Here is a 12,301-nt window from a genome sequence, read left to right on the forward strand (position 1 = left end):
TAATTATTTCTCGAAAAAATATCAGCTACTGCAGAGGTAAGATAACGTACAGGAGTTCCGAGAATTCTGTAGAGAAGGCAGGACATTGTTTGGGAGACCTATACACAGTTACAGTACTACCAGAACTGGGGGCTGGCATTTTAGCATGGTATTCAAAGGAGGTAAAATCATTGAAGGAGATGGTCCTGCAGCTAATACCGTAGCATCCATAGCTATGGTGGCTATTCCTCCACCTTTTCCCCACTACTGATAGATAAAAAAAAACAACAACTGTAGTTCGGAGGAGAAGCTTTGATGAGAGCTGCTAATCCATTTATATTAAGCCAGGTTTCAGTTAGAAACATACGGTCTAATTTATTGATTACATATAAGATCATTAATGAGAAAGGTTTTGTCTGGTAGGACCCTGACATTCAGGATCGCCATTGAAATAGTTTCCGGAGAGGGGAACTGGCTCGCCTGACTGGTAGGCCTGGGTGGTATATTCACTGGAACGGATCAGGTTTTTCACGTTGGATCCACCTGACTGTATCCTTATGGTAATAGGAGTAGAGTGGGTCATCTAATGATCGAAGGGATTGGCGGCTCGAATCCCGGCTACTTCTGTCCACATGTCGAGTGTCATTCGGCAAGACACTGAACCCCAAACTGTCCCCAACAAGCAGGCTAGCACCTTGCATGGCAGCTGCCGCCATTGGTGCATGAATGTACTGTTATGTGTGAAAGAGTGAATGAGAGACCACTGTAAAGCTCTTTGGATAAAAGCACTATATAAGTGCAGTCCATTTACCATTTCCGTATCCTGCCCTGGGCAACCCTTAACATGGGTCAAACTGAAAGAACACAACACAGACCAGAGTACTACTGTTACAGTGGTGCCATTGTGGAGTGAGTCCGAGGTAGTGGAAGCAATTAGCTGGTAAATTCACTCCTCAAAGGAGCGCTTCCCCAGCCAGTTTGTCACTTATGGAGCAGATGATGGATCGATATATCGATCAGTTGGGATTTGAATTTGTCGCTGTGCATTTTTGACACAAGTCTATCTTCCCCTATCAAAGACTTGGGGATGACCTCAATGCCCTGATTTTTAGGGATTTGGGGCTTGTGTGTCCAGCTGCTTTGTAATGGCTGGCCATGGGGTAGTGTGGGTTGCCAGTCCATACTGCATGTTTGTGCTCAACCTGTCTGTCCCTGAGTCTGCATCTGGTGTGTCTGATGTAAAAGCAGCCACACGCACTCTAGTCTATATACTACTACACAGTCTATTCTGGACAACCCCTCACATCCCCTCTATGACAAGCTTTGGCAGATGGGGAGTCCCAGTCAGCCTGGATGTATGTATATATGTGTATTCCAGACATATACAGATTAAATGTATATATGTACATAATGTTTTCTATACTTTACTCATAATGTACGTTTGGACATTTATACAGTACTGTAGTCCTTGTTCTTCATGTTATGGTTATTGCTACTATGCATAGTCTGTATCAGCATTTCCAACCTCTGCTGTAATTTTCCCACTGCCCAAATTTCCCTGGGGGGATCATTAAAGTATCTATCTACATACAGTAGGAAGTACAGTATTCCAGTTTGCAAAGATTTTGACATGGTAGGTTCTCTGACTACTAGTTTGGGGGCCTGTCTGAATGAGACAGCTGGAGGATCAGGAAACACAGTTAATAGTTAAAAAGGATCACTTTATACAATACCCAATACCCCGTTTCTTTTGGATTATGTCCTTAATGGCATGAGACATTGCACTATATTGAGTGGTGAAGTATATCTGTCCAGCTATGCAGACACAGCTACTTTTCTGGAAGAGGCTTCTCCTTTCAAGGGATCTGGCTTTGGTGTAATAATGCATGATTGAGAGTATCTGTCTTATAGCCCCTGTGTTTGAATCTTTGGTGTGATGGTGCATGATTGAGAGTATCTGTCTTATAGCCCCTGGGTTTGAATCTTTGGTGTATGCATGATTGAGAGTATCTGTCTTATAGCCCCTGTGTTTGAATCTTTGGTGGATGCATGATTGAGAGTATCTGTCTTATAGCCCCTGTGTTTGAATCTTTGGTGTATGCATGATTGAGAGTATCTGTCTTATAGCCCCTGTGTTTGAATCTTTGGTGTATGAATGATTGAGAGTATCTGTCTTATAGCCCCTGTGTTTGAATCTTTGGTGTATGCATGATTGAGAGTATCTGTCTTATAGCCCCTGTGTTTGAATCTTTGGTACAAGTTGGTGGCTTGTTGGTCAAAATCATCATCTGAATCACATAATTCTCCTTAGTCTCTGGAACTGCCGATAAGGTTATGTTACAATGAGGCTGGAGGGATGAAAGCTGTTGGCTCGTAAGAAGGTATTCGGGTCAATGCTTTTGCTATGGATAGACATTGCCATTGTGATCCTTTGACATCTTTCCAGTCCAGAACGTTTATTTCAGACTTGCTATATTCTAAACTCAACCTGAGGTTGTCATTGGTTGAGTTGATGTGTTTGTGAAAACCGAAAAGCACTTCAACTTAATGTTGTCCATTAAAGGATTGGCTGGACTTTCTTCCCATAGGCCCAAGAATAGTCCTGCATAGCTTGGAGCATAGGGCAAAGGCCAAACTAACTTGGCAGGCATCTCAACAAGATCATGACTTTCCTTTGCTGTCTAACATTGTGAGTTATATTTCGTAGAGCTCCGCCCCACAGGGCTAGCTCCTATTGGCTAGTGAAACCTAGCTAGCTACAATTGACTGAAGAAAAAACCCATACACTCACCTGTGTCCAACTAGGTCCGGTGCACCACTGTATAAGCGGGCTTCGCCTGCACAACTGCTCCTTTGACATTTTCATCTGAGTCTGCATCTCGTAGGTGCCTAGTTGAGCTACAAGTGGCATATCTTTTGCACAGTGGGTGGGTGTGTGGGATGTTGTGAATATGATGGGTTCAGCTATTAGCTACCGCCCCATCTGAAAACGTTGATGGGTCTTGCTCGAGCCGCAGAAGTCTACCCTGCGGAAACAGCAGACATGACGACCGCAGGTCTCGCCGGTAATGTACTAACACGTCCATTAGGGAGTACGATGGGGCTGAACCGGCCAGGGCTCTGGTCCCATCGGAAATTTTTCATGTGTTCGGTTCGCCACAGAGTCTTCCCTGCTGTTACAGCAGACGTGACAACCGTAAGTCTTGCCGGTAATATACTAGTGCCTCTGTTAGTGAGTACGACAGGACCGAGCTAGCCAGGGCTCTGGTCCCATCTGGAAAACTTTGGTGTGTTCGGTTTGAGCCACGGAGTCTTCCCTGCTGTGTCAGCAGACGTGACAACCGTAGGTCTCGCCGATGATGTTCTAATGGTCCGCCGTGGCCATATTGCCCTGTTTGAATGTGTCCTAATCCCTTGGGCGACTGCCGGCGGGGATCTAGCAGAGCTCTAGTCCTTCCAACGGAGGTCACTAACCCGAATCGAGCGGTGGAGCCTTTCCCTGTTTTTGACAGGTAGAGCGACTACACGCTTGATGAGTACTGAGTGTACTTTCGGGGTTGTGTGACCCTCGGCTCGAACGGCGGCATGTTTTTCTACTTAAAACAGCAGTAAAACACTTGCGCTTGTCGCTGGGGACAGACAGTGTGAGAGGGGAGAATTGACAGCAACCTTGCCTAGCCATGTCAACATGAGCAGGCGAGGCTCTGCTCCTTGGGTGTTTTTTGGTACTGACGCAATGCCTTATCAAACAATCTGTTGTGTGTGGCGGCGGTCGTGCTCTATTTCACAAAATGCTTGAGTCACCTAGCTCCCGCTTAGCTACTCTGCATGATGCCCTCGATCAAACACTGTCTGGTTCTCATGCATCACTGAGTCTGATGAAGGTCACAGCCTCAGCTAGACATGCAAATGAGATGATGAGGATTCCCCACAAAGTGTCAGGAATGATCATACTCTGGTTCTCATACATCGCTGAATCTGGCAGGACCCGCAGTCTCAGTTAGCCTGCGTTCTCTTTGATTTCATAGGTGATTTCAGAACTCTGGTTGGCAGAAACCGGAGACAGTAGGGTGTTAGTTCAGGCAGCAGTCCTCCTCTCTCCTCCTCTTCTAAACCCTGAGCTGTAGAACACTCTAGAGTTACAAAAGGGGGCTGAGAGTCACCGGGTGGTTCTGGTGCTTCACAGTCCTAATTCCCAGAATTATCGAGAATTAAAGTGGCGTTTTTTCCCGGCGATTTTTTGCAACAGTATAGACCTGAAAGACACTTACTTCCATGTGCCGATAAGTCCTCGGCATTGGATGTATTGGCGTTCTGCCTTCCAGGGAGTGGCACATGAATATACCAGACTCCCGTTTGGATATGCGCTCGCCCCCAGGACTTTCTCCATTGTGTGTGGAGACGGTGTTGAGACCACTGTGCTAGCAGGGCATCAGAATCCTCGCGTACCTGGAAACACCTGCTGGTTCTGGCTCCGTCGCCTATTCTGGCTATGACGCACACCACCATGGTGGTGAGACATCTCACCAACCTGGGGTTTGCGGTCAATTGGGTCGAGCGCTCTGTGGCTGGCCTGTCAGATTGTTTACTTGGGTATCAATCTGGACACGGGCACCAGGAGAGCACGTCTGTCCGACCCAATGAGGGAAACGCTGGAGAGGAGTCTCAACATTTTCCATCCATCTCTGAAGGTCTTGGTTCTATTGATAATGTGCCTTCTGGGTCTCATGGCGGCTGCCCATGTGGTGGTGTCCCTGGGCATGCTGCACATGAGGCGCACCCAGAGGTGGTTTGCCCCGTTCTGTTTAGATCCTGTGAGTGGTCGGTGGTTTGTGGGCCGCTGGGGAATGGTGCCACATAAACCTCCTAGAATTAGAGATGGTTTTGCTGGTGTTGCGCCTCTTCGTCCACCTGTTACGGGGGCGCGATGTGCTAGTGTGGTCGGACAACCAGACCGCAGTAGCTTACATCAACCCGCAAGGGGGAGTTCGGCGCTTCACCGACTGGTGGTGATGCTGTGGCGAGGGGCTCATGTCAACATCCGGTCTCTGACGGCGCCGCACATTGCTGGACACTTGAATGTTGGAGCAGACTTGATGTCTCGAGGTGGGCCTCACCTGGGCAAGTGAAGCCTACATCCTCAGATTGTGTCTCAGTTCTGGGCTTGGTTCGGCAGGGCCGAGGTGGATCTCTTCGCTTTAAGAGAGAACGCAAAGTGTCCCCTCTGGTTCTCTCTGACACAGCAGCACCAGCCTCCGCTGGGGGTGGTCGAGTTCGTGCATGCCCCCTGGCCGAAGGCGCTGCTGTATGCCTTCCCGGTGGGGTTGATCTTACCATTATTAGCCAGGGTGTGGTTGGAGGGCCTATCAATGATACTGATAGCGCCGGACCGTCACTGGGTGAGATGGTATGCGGAAGTGATGGCCATGACGTCTGTGGAACCGTGGTTCATCCCTCCTTGGCCGAACGTGCTGTCCCAGGTGGAGGGCTCAATTTGCGTTCCCCCGGTTCTGGGGCAGCCACTGGTGGCCTGGCTCTTGAACGGCGGAGAGTGTCTGATAGAGGACTCTCCAGATGTGATCAGTACGATCCAGAGCGTGTGCGCGGCTTCCACTGCCACTGTTTATTTGGGTAAATGGACCACTTTTACGTGCTGGTGTGAAGAAAGGGTTATCGCTCCCGAGTCTTGCTTCAACACCTGATGGATCATGGTGACAGTTTAGTTTACTATCAAAGTGTATGCATATTTGGGGCTTTTGGGCTTGGTTAAGCGTTTCCTGACCAGTGTGCACCGTCTTTGCCCAGTACATAAAGCTATGGCGCTGCCTTGGGATTTGCTCTTGGTTTTTGAACCCACTATGTATGTTACGACCTGTTATGTTTGTCATTTGTCTCCTCCTCCTCTTCTTCCTCCTCCTTCCTCTTCTGCTATAATATTTATCTTCCTTTTCCCCCCAGATGTCCAGCAGTTCTCTCTCCCAGAGCTCCCACAGATTAAAGAGGAACAGGAGCTGTGGACCAGTCAGGGGGGAGAGCAGCTTCAATGGCTGCAGTCTGATACTACAGACTCCATATTCACTTCTCCCAGCGTGAAAACCTACTGTGATCCGGAGGACTCGTCCCAACTCCCACCTCTTGACCAAACTCCAACTCTGGAGAACAGAGAAAGAGACTCTTTACCCACCAACAGACCTGAGGAACAAATCAAAGAAGAGTCTGATGATGAGGACTGTGGAGCACCAGAACCATCCAGTGACTCTCAGTCCCCTTCTGTAACTCCAGTGTTCTACAGCTCAGGGTTTAGAAGAGGAGGAGAAAGGAGGACTTCTTACGCCCTACTGTCTCCGGCTTCTGCCTACCAGTTCTGAAATCACCTATCAAATGAAAGAGAACGCAGGCTTAGTGTTCTACACCTATTCTCAGCCCTCGTTCCTGCCCTGACACCTGCCTCAGGACCAAGACCAGCCAAAGCCCCTGGACTAGGCCTATTACCAGTTCCTTATCTGGAAGTAAATGTACTGTATACTGTGTGTCCTGTATGTATGAAGATGTTTCTTCTGGGGAGGCTGAGAGCAAGACAGTAGAAAAAACATATAACTACTGTGAGGAATGTGACAAAGCTTTTAGTTATAAGACGTGTTTAGTTGTCCATAGGAGAATCCGCACAGGAGAGAAACCATATCAGTGTGAGGAATGTGGCAAAGCCTTTAGTCAAAAGAATAATTTAGTTGTCCATAGAAGAGTTCACACAGGAGAAAAATAGTATCAGTGCGAGGAATGTGACAGATTCATATTGTGAAAGATTTTAGTCAACACAGTTTAGTTAAACATTGAAGAATCAACAGAGGAGATAAACCATATCAGTGTGAAATATGTGACAAAACTTTTTGTCAAAAGTTTTTTTTGTTATCCATAGAAGAGTTCACACAGGAGAGAAACCATATCAGTGTGACCAATGTGACAAAGCTTTTAGTCAAATGGATAGTTTAGTTAAACATAGAACAATCCACACAGGAGAGAAACCATATCAGTGTGACAAATGTGATAAAGCTTTTAGTGTAAAGAGTCGTTTAGTTAAACATAGAAAAATCCACATGAGCTTAACTATATCTGCTACTGCTGTAGCCTATTTATGTCTTGTGTGTAGTTTCACGATGCCAGACTTTCAAGATCCACTTGACAGGCTTTCGCCACCGAAAGCCTGGAGAGAACTATATCGAGAATCTGGGCTAGAATGAGCGCCTGCTACCAACGCTACCAATCAGAATCACTCTCTATCCTCCAATAGGGTGAAAAACCCACCTTAACGGAAATGATGTCCTCACCTAGTACCCGTAGTGAAACAATCTAGTCTGTAGTGGAACAAAACATTGGAAATGGATGTCCCAGCGAGCAACCTGTGTGCTCAATCCACAAGATTGGCGCAATTTTGCAGCGACTTTGTTTAAAACGTTTAACCCAGGACAAGAAAGTGCTGGTGGAGCCGTCTTTTGGCATCTACTTCTAACTGTAGTTTAGTACTACATATAGCTAACGTTTACTAGCTCAGATGGCCAGCACTAGGTTAGGGAATCTCTCGTTACAAATATTCATGCCTCAATTTGATCCCTTGATTAGTGCTAGTAACCATGCAAACGGCTTTGCAGATTATCTGATGACAGCTTTGTCTTTGTGTTACGTTACCGTATTACGTTACATTATCGTAGTCATCTGAGACAAGGGCCAGCAGTTTATTTTAAGAGTTGTAGCCACTGCTTGGCAAGTCACTTAATCATTGTTAGTCATGAAAAAATGGTGAGGTTTAGATTAGACTTTTAGTAAAAAGCACCCACTTGGATGAGCTAACGTTATTGAGCTTGTTAGAGCGCTACTATAGCCTGGAAAAAACACAGTGACACTTTGTTGCAGAAGCATAGGCTACATGTATTTCTCATGGTCATGTAAACACACTTTATTGCACAATTCCCAATCATGCAGCATCTGCCAAACAAGAACGTGCAGGCATCATCCAGCCTCTATCATACATGACATGTCAGGCCAGATGGACGAATCCTGTCCTAATAAAATATTGTCTTTTTTTAACAGATGAATGTGGTTCGACAATATGGTAACACCATGTTTCCGGTAGGACTGTGTTGACAAGCACACAATTTCTGCATGCCACCGCCTTATTGGGAAGGGCCACGCTAAAGACGTTGGATTGGTTTTGCAATGAAGTTTTTTTTTTACTCTCAAATTTTTTCCACTCAATTTTAAGACAGAAATTAGGATGTATGTCTTCAGTCTCTAGTTGAGCACAGCGTTTAGAGACTATCGTGAGTCTATCTTATGTGTTTTATTGTTTTACATTGATCGATTGATTGTTTCATTTTCACAATTTGCCTACTACATATATTAGCCTGCATTTAAAGTACCTGATTCTCCTCAAGCTCCTTGTTTCCTATCTTATCTTACTCTAATAATATATTGAGGTATTGGTATTGATACAAGTTGACTTACACGTGTGCTTGTTCTATATGGTATGGTGTAGCCCCCCGATCACAAGCCCGGTCTTGCCCAAGGACACTTCGGCATGTGGACAGGAGGAGCTGGGATTCAAACTTCCGACCCTATAGTCATTGGACGACCCGCTCTACCTCCTGAGTCACAGCCATCCCAGTAACATGGGAAATAGTGTCACCTTTAAGTAGTTCACCACAGACATGTTTTCCTTTCATCTTGAATCTGTGGTAACTTACTCTCTTATACACCAGCCTAAACTTTTCATCATCCACGTTACAACATTCTTTTAGGACAGGAGCTTTGGTCTGTCAGTCCCACCACCATCTTCACCACAAGTTTATTTTCCCTTGCAGCCACCTATTCTTAAAATGTCCATCCTTACTCACTGCGGTATAGTCTGCTCTATGTACTGGATGCACAGTCACAATGTCCACACGATGCTTTTCAGTACTGTCAAACTCGACTCTCAGGCCGCTCGTACCCCTTTCCGAAATGCTATTGAAATCCTCAATGCCATACCGGAATCAACACTGAGATTTGTAGCACTGACTGGTGACGAATAGAAACTAGCTGACTTAGGTCCTATAAGAGAATAGAATATTGGGCCCCCCAGACCTACACCTTATGATGATGATGATAATATTAATAATAATAACTCAGCCCCTGAGTGGGCTAGAGACACATGGTCTTCACCGGTGCAGTCTCGCCACCATGCCACTGTCCACGCCAAAGACCCCACAATTCAGCCCGTGAGTAGGCTTGAGACGCACGGTCTTCGCCGGTGGGTGCATGGAGATTGCCTGGTCCGTAGTAGTTCTAGCAGTAGCTGTTACATACAGCTGCAGCAGCTAGCCAACCTCACATTTTCTCCAGGAAATATACTTTCTAGTTATTATTATTAAGTATTATTATAGTCATAATTATAATTATAATTGTTGTTTATGACCACAACCCTGTCAGTGCAGAACCGTTGGAATTGCCCCCCTTATGATGCCCATGCTTCTGAGGGAACAGCACTAACTGCACTACATTCATTTCTCTCTCATTTCAGCTGAGTTCATCTCCAGTGGTCCATTTCTAAGTGTGAAAGATGAAATGAGATGAAAGAAAAAACAAATGGATTCCAAATTCAGGACTGTGCTGCTGCTGCTGATGATACTGCATCTCCCACATGCACATGGTTCTGGCAAATTCCTCCCGTTGCCTCCAGTGAGAAACAGACATGATGGATAATAGTCCTCTTCAGTAATGTGGTTTGGGCAGACTGATTGACGCTCTAGCAGGTGAACCCCCACACATCTTTTTCCCAGTAGCAGTCCGTCTACAGCTAATGGGTTGTGGCGTTATTGGATTATACTGTACAGTATATGGGTGCACACAAAACAAACTACCTATTACATGTAGGTTGATAGTGACCAAAAATAAGAAACTAGAGGGGCTTGCACTCAGAGTCAGAGTGCAGACCTCTGCCCCCCCCAACCCCCCCCCCCCCCTCAACTGCTCTTTAAATATTCCTGATTTAAATAATAACACTTCTGCAACATAATCTTCCATCTGCCGGATGGAAAAATTATGGTAGGCGGGCTCTAGCGTTCTACCTTCTGGATCGAGCTGAAAAAGTAAATAGACACCAGCCTGTTGACGCGAGCATAACTGATCATGGCTGGATCATGTATGTATGGATCATGGATGTATTATAAGAAGTGGATAAGGCATGCAAAGATGGCGGCCCATTCAATCCAATGAAAGTTGCTCAGTGGCGCATGAAGCAAGACCCCATGGCCAGGAACAGACCATTTTTGGTGTAGTGGCCAAGCTCGCTATTGCAAGTGGCGCCAGGAACCTGAAACCTATGAGGAAACAGAAACCTAAATCTCCCACTACACTGAAGATACAGTAATATGGGTACTGTAGAGCCACCTATGAATGAATCATGGTCAACATTTAATGGTGAGTTCCTTGGCCCATGCTGCACCCGTCCACCGAGTTTCATGCACGTCGGGCCGGTAGTTTTTGTTTAATCCTTTCCGCCTGCAGACAGACAGACAGACAGACAGACAGACAGACAGACACACACACACACACACACACACACATACACAATGCAAGCACTTTATTTTATACCTCTTTTAAATTGTGGGCATGGACATTGTGTTCGTGTTTTGCTGGAAACAGCCAGGAAGCACAATATTGTATGAGAACTTGTCAATTCTGCAGGCACTTGGCAGTTATGCCTGCTAAGGACATTCAAGCTGAGGCCTTGTTAAATCCTTCATGGCCACAATAAGGGACATGATTAAGATTCAAATGCTTCCTCACAACACATTTCTATTTGTCCTCTCGTTGTTAGATAGAGCCATAGCCATGGCACTAGTGATTTTAAATTAGCTATGGGGAACGTTTTAGTGGCCTTCGTACCCTAGAATCCCTCCAATCTCGTGCAAACAAGATTATTTTCCCCTAGGCTATGCGTCCCCTGTGAATGCCACATGCCTTTTCTCACTCAGCATTCTTCCAATAAGTAACCATAAATAACCGTCAAAGCAGGCAAGTCAATTCGGTTCCCGTCCTCAGTCAAGATCAAATTAGCCTTTGACTGCGTAGGGTCAGAGAGGCCCCTCAATCAGCAGGTAAAGTAGACTACTTTGCAAAATGAAGGGGGACTTGATGGCACAATCGCCCGCCTCGTTCTTGTCCACTTACTTTGTATACTGTAGGTGATGTGAGTGCTGATGAGAATCAACCTTAGAAAAAAACCGTCTCGTATGGGTTGTTTGTACCTGCTACTATCATTTTACTGGTGCCAGAATCTTTGCTCCAAAAGGCCTTGCATCTTAGAAACGCTTTTTTCCATTGATGTATTCAAGGATGTATCGTGTATCAAATCATTTCTTAAAACATGATATGAATTTATAGCCTACTTTATCACAAAAAGTATTCTCAAATAATGGGTAACGATTTACATTAACGGTGTGTTCATAATGCATCCTTAGATGTATTATGAAATTGAGATGAAACAATCAGAACTCATTCATAACCTATCCATGACACTCATAACTCATTCATAACCTATCCATAACACATTCATTACGCATTCATAAAGTAAGCACATTATGAACAAGAGCAGAATAAGCTATAGTAGAAATGGTGCACAGAGAGCACAGACCTCTGTATTTTGTGGCTCTGTGCGCACACGTGTGGATCAGGATATGTTTGGTATTGCTGCATTCGTTAGGTTGAGAGTTTTATGCCAGTCCAAACCCTGCATGTCTGTCACCTTCCCCTGTTGAGATATTTTGCTCCTGAGTCCGAAAAATGAATGCAGGTGAATGGCCGTCCATGTTTGGCGCATGCTACATCCCTCTAGCGAGTTTCATGAAAATCGGTCTGAATGTTTTCGCGTAATCCTGCTAAAGAACAAACCAACCAACCAACCAACCAACACATGCCGCCGAAAACGTTTCTTGCACAGCTGTCGCTGGGGCAGAGGAATTATGATGCTATAGCATTGTGTTATGAACACAATATTTTAGTTGCATAAGTATGTCATGAACGTGTTATAAATGTGACATGATGTTGTTCATAATGTGCTTAAGGATGCGTAATGAATGTGCCATGGATAAGTTATGAATGAGTTATGTGTCATCTATAGATGTTTAATGAACATGTTATAAACGTGATATGTTATTCATAATGTGCTTATGAATGTGTAATGAATATGTCATGGATAGGTTATGAATGAGTTATGTGTCATGGATAGGTTATGAATGAGTTATGATTGTTTCATCTAATTTTCATAGTACATCTATACAGGGGTTAA

This window comes from Borostomias antarcticus (genome assembly GCF_949987555.1).
Source record: "Borostomias antarcticus genome assembly, chromosome: 13".
Classification (NCBI taxonomy): Eukaryota; Metazoa; Chordata; class Actinopteri; order Stomiiformes; family Stomiidae; genus Borostomias; species Borostomias antarcticus.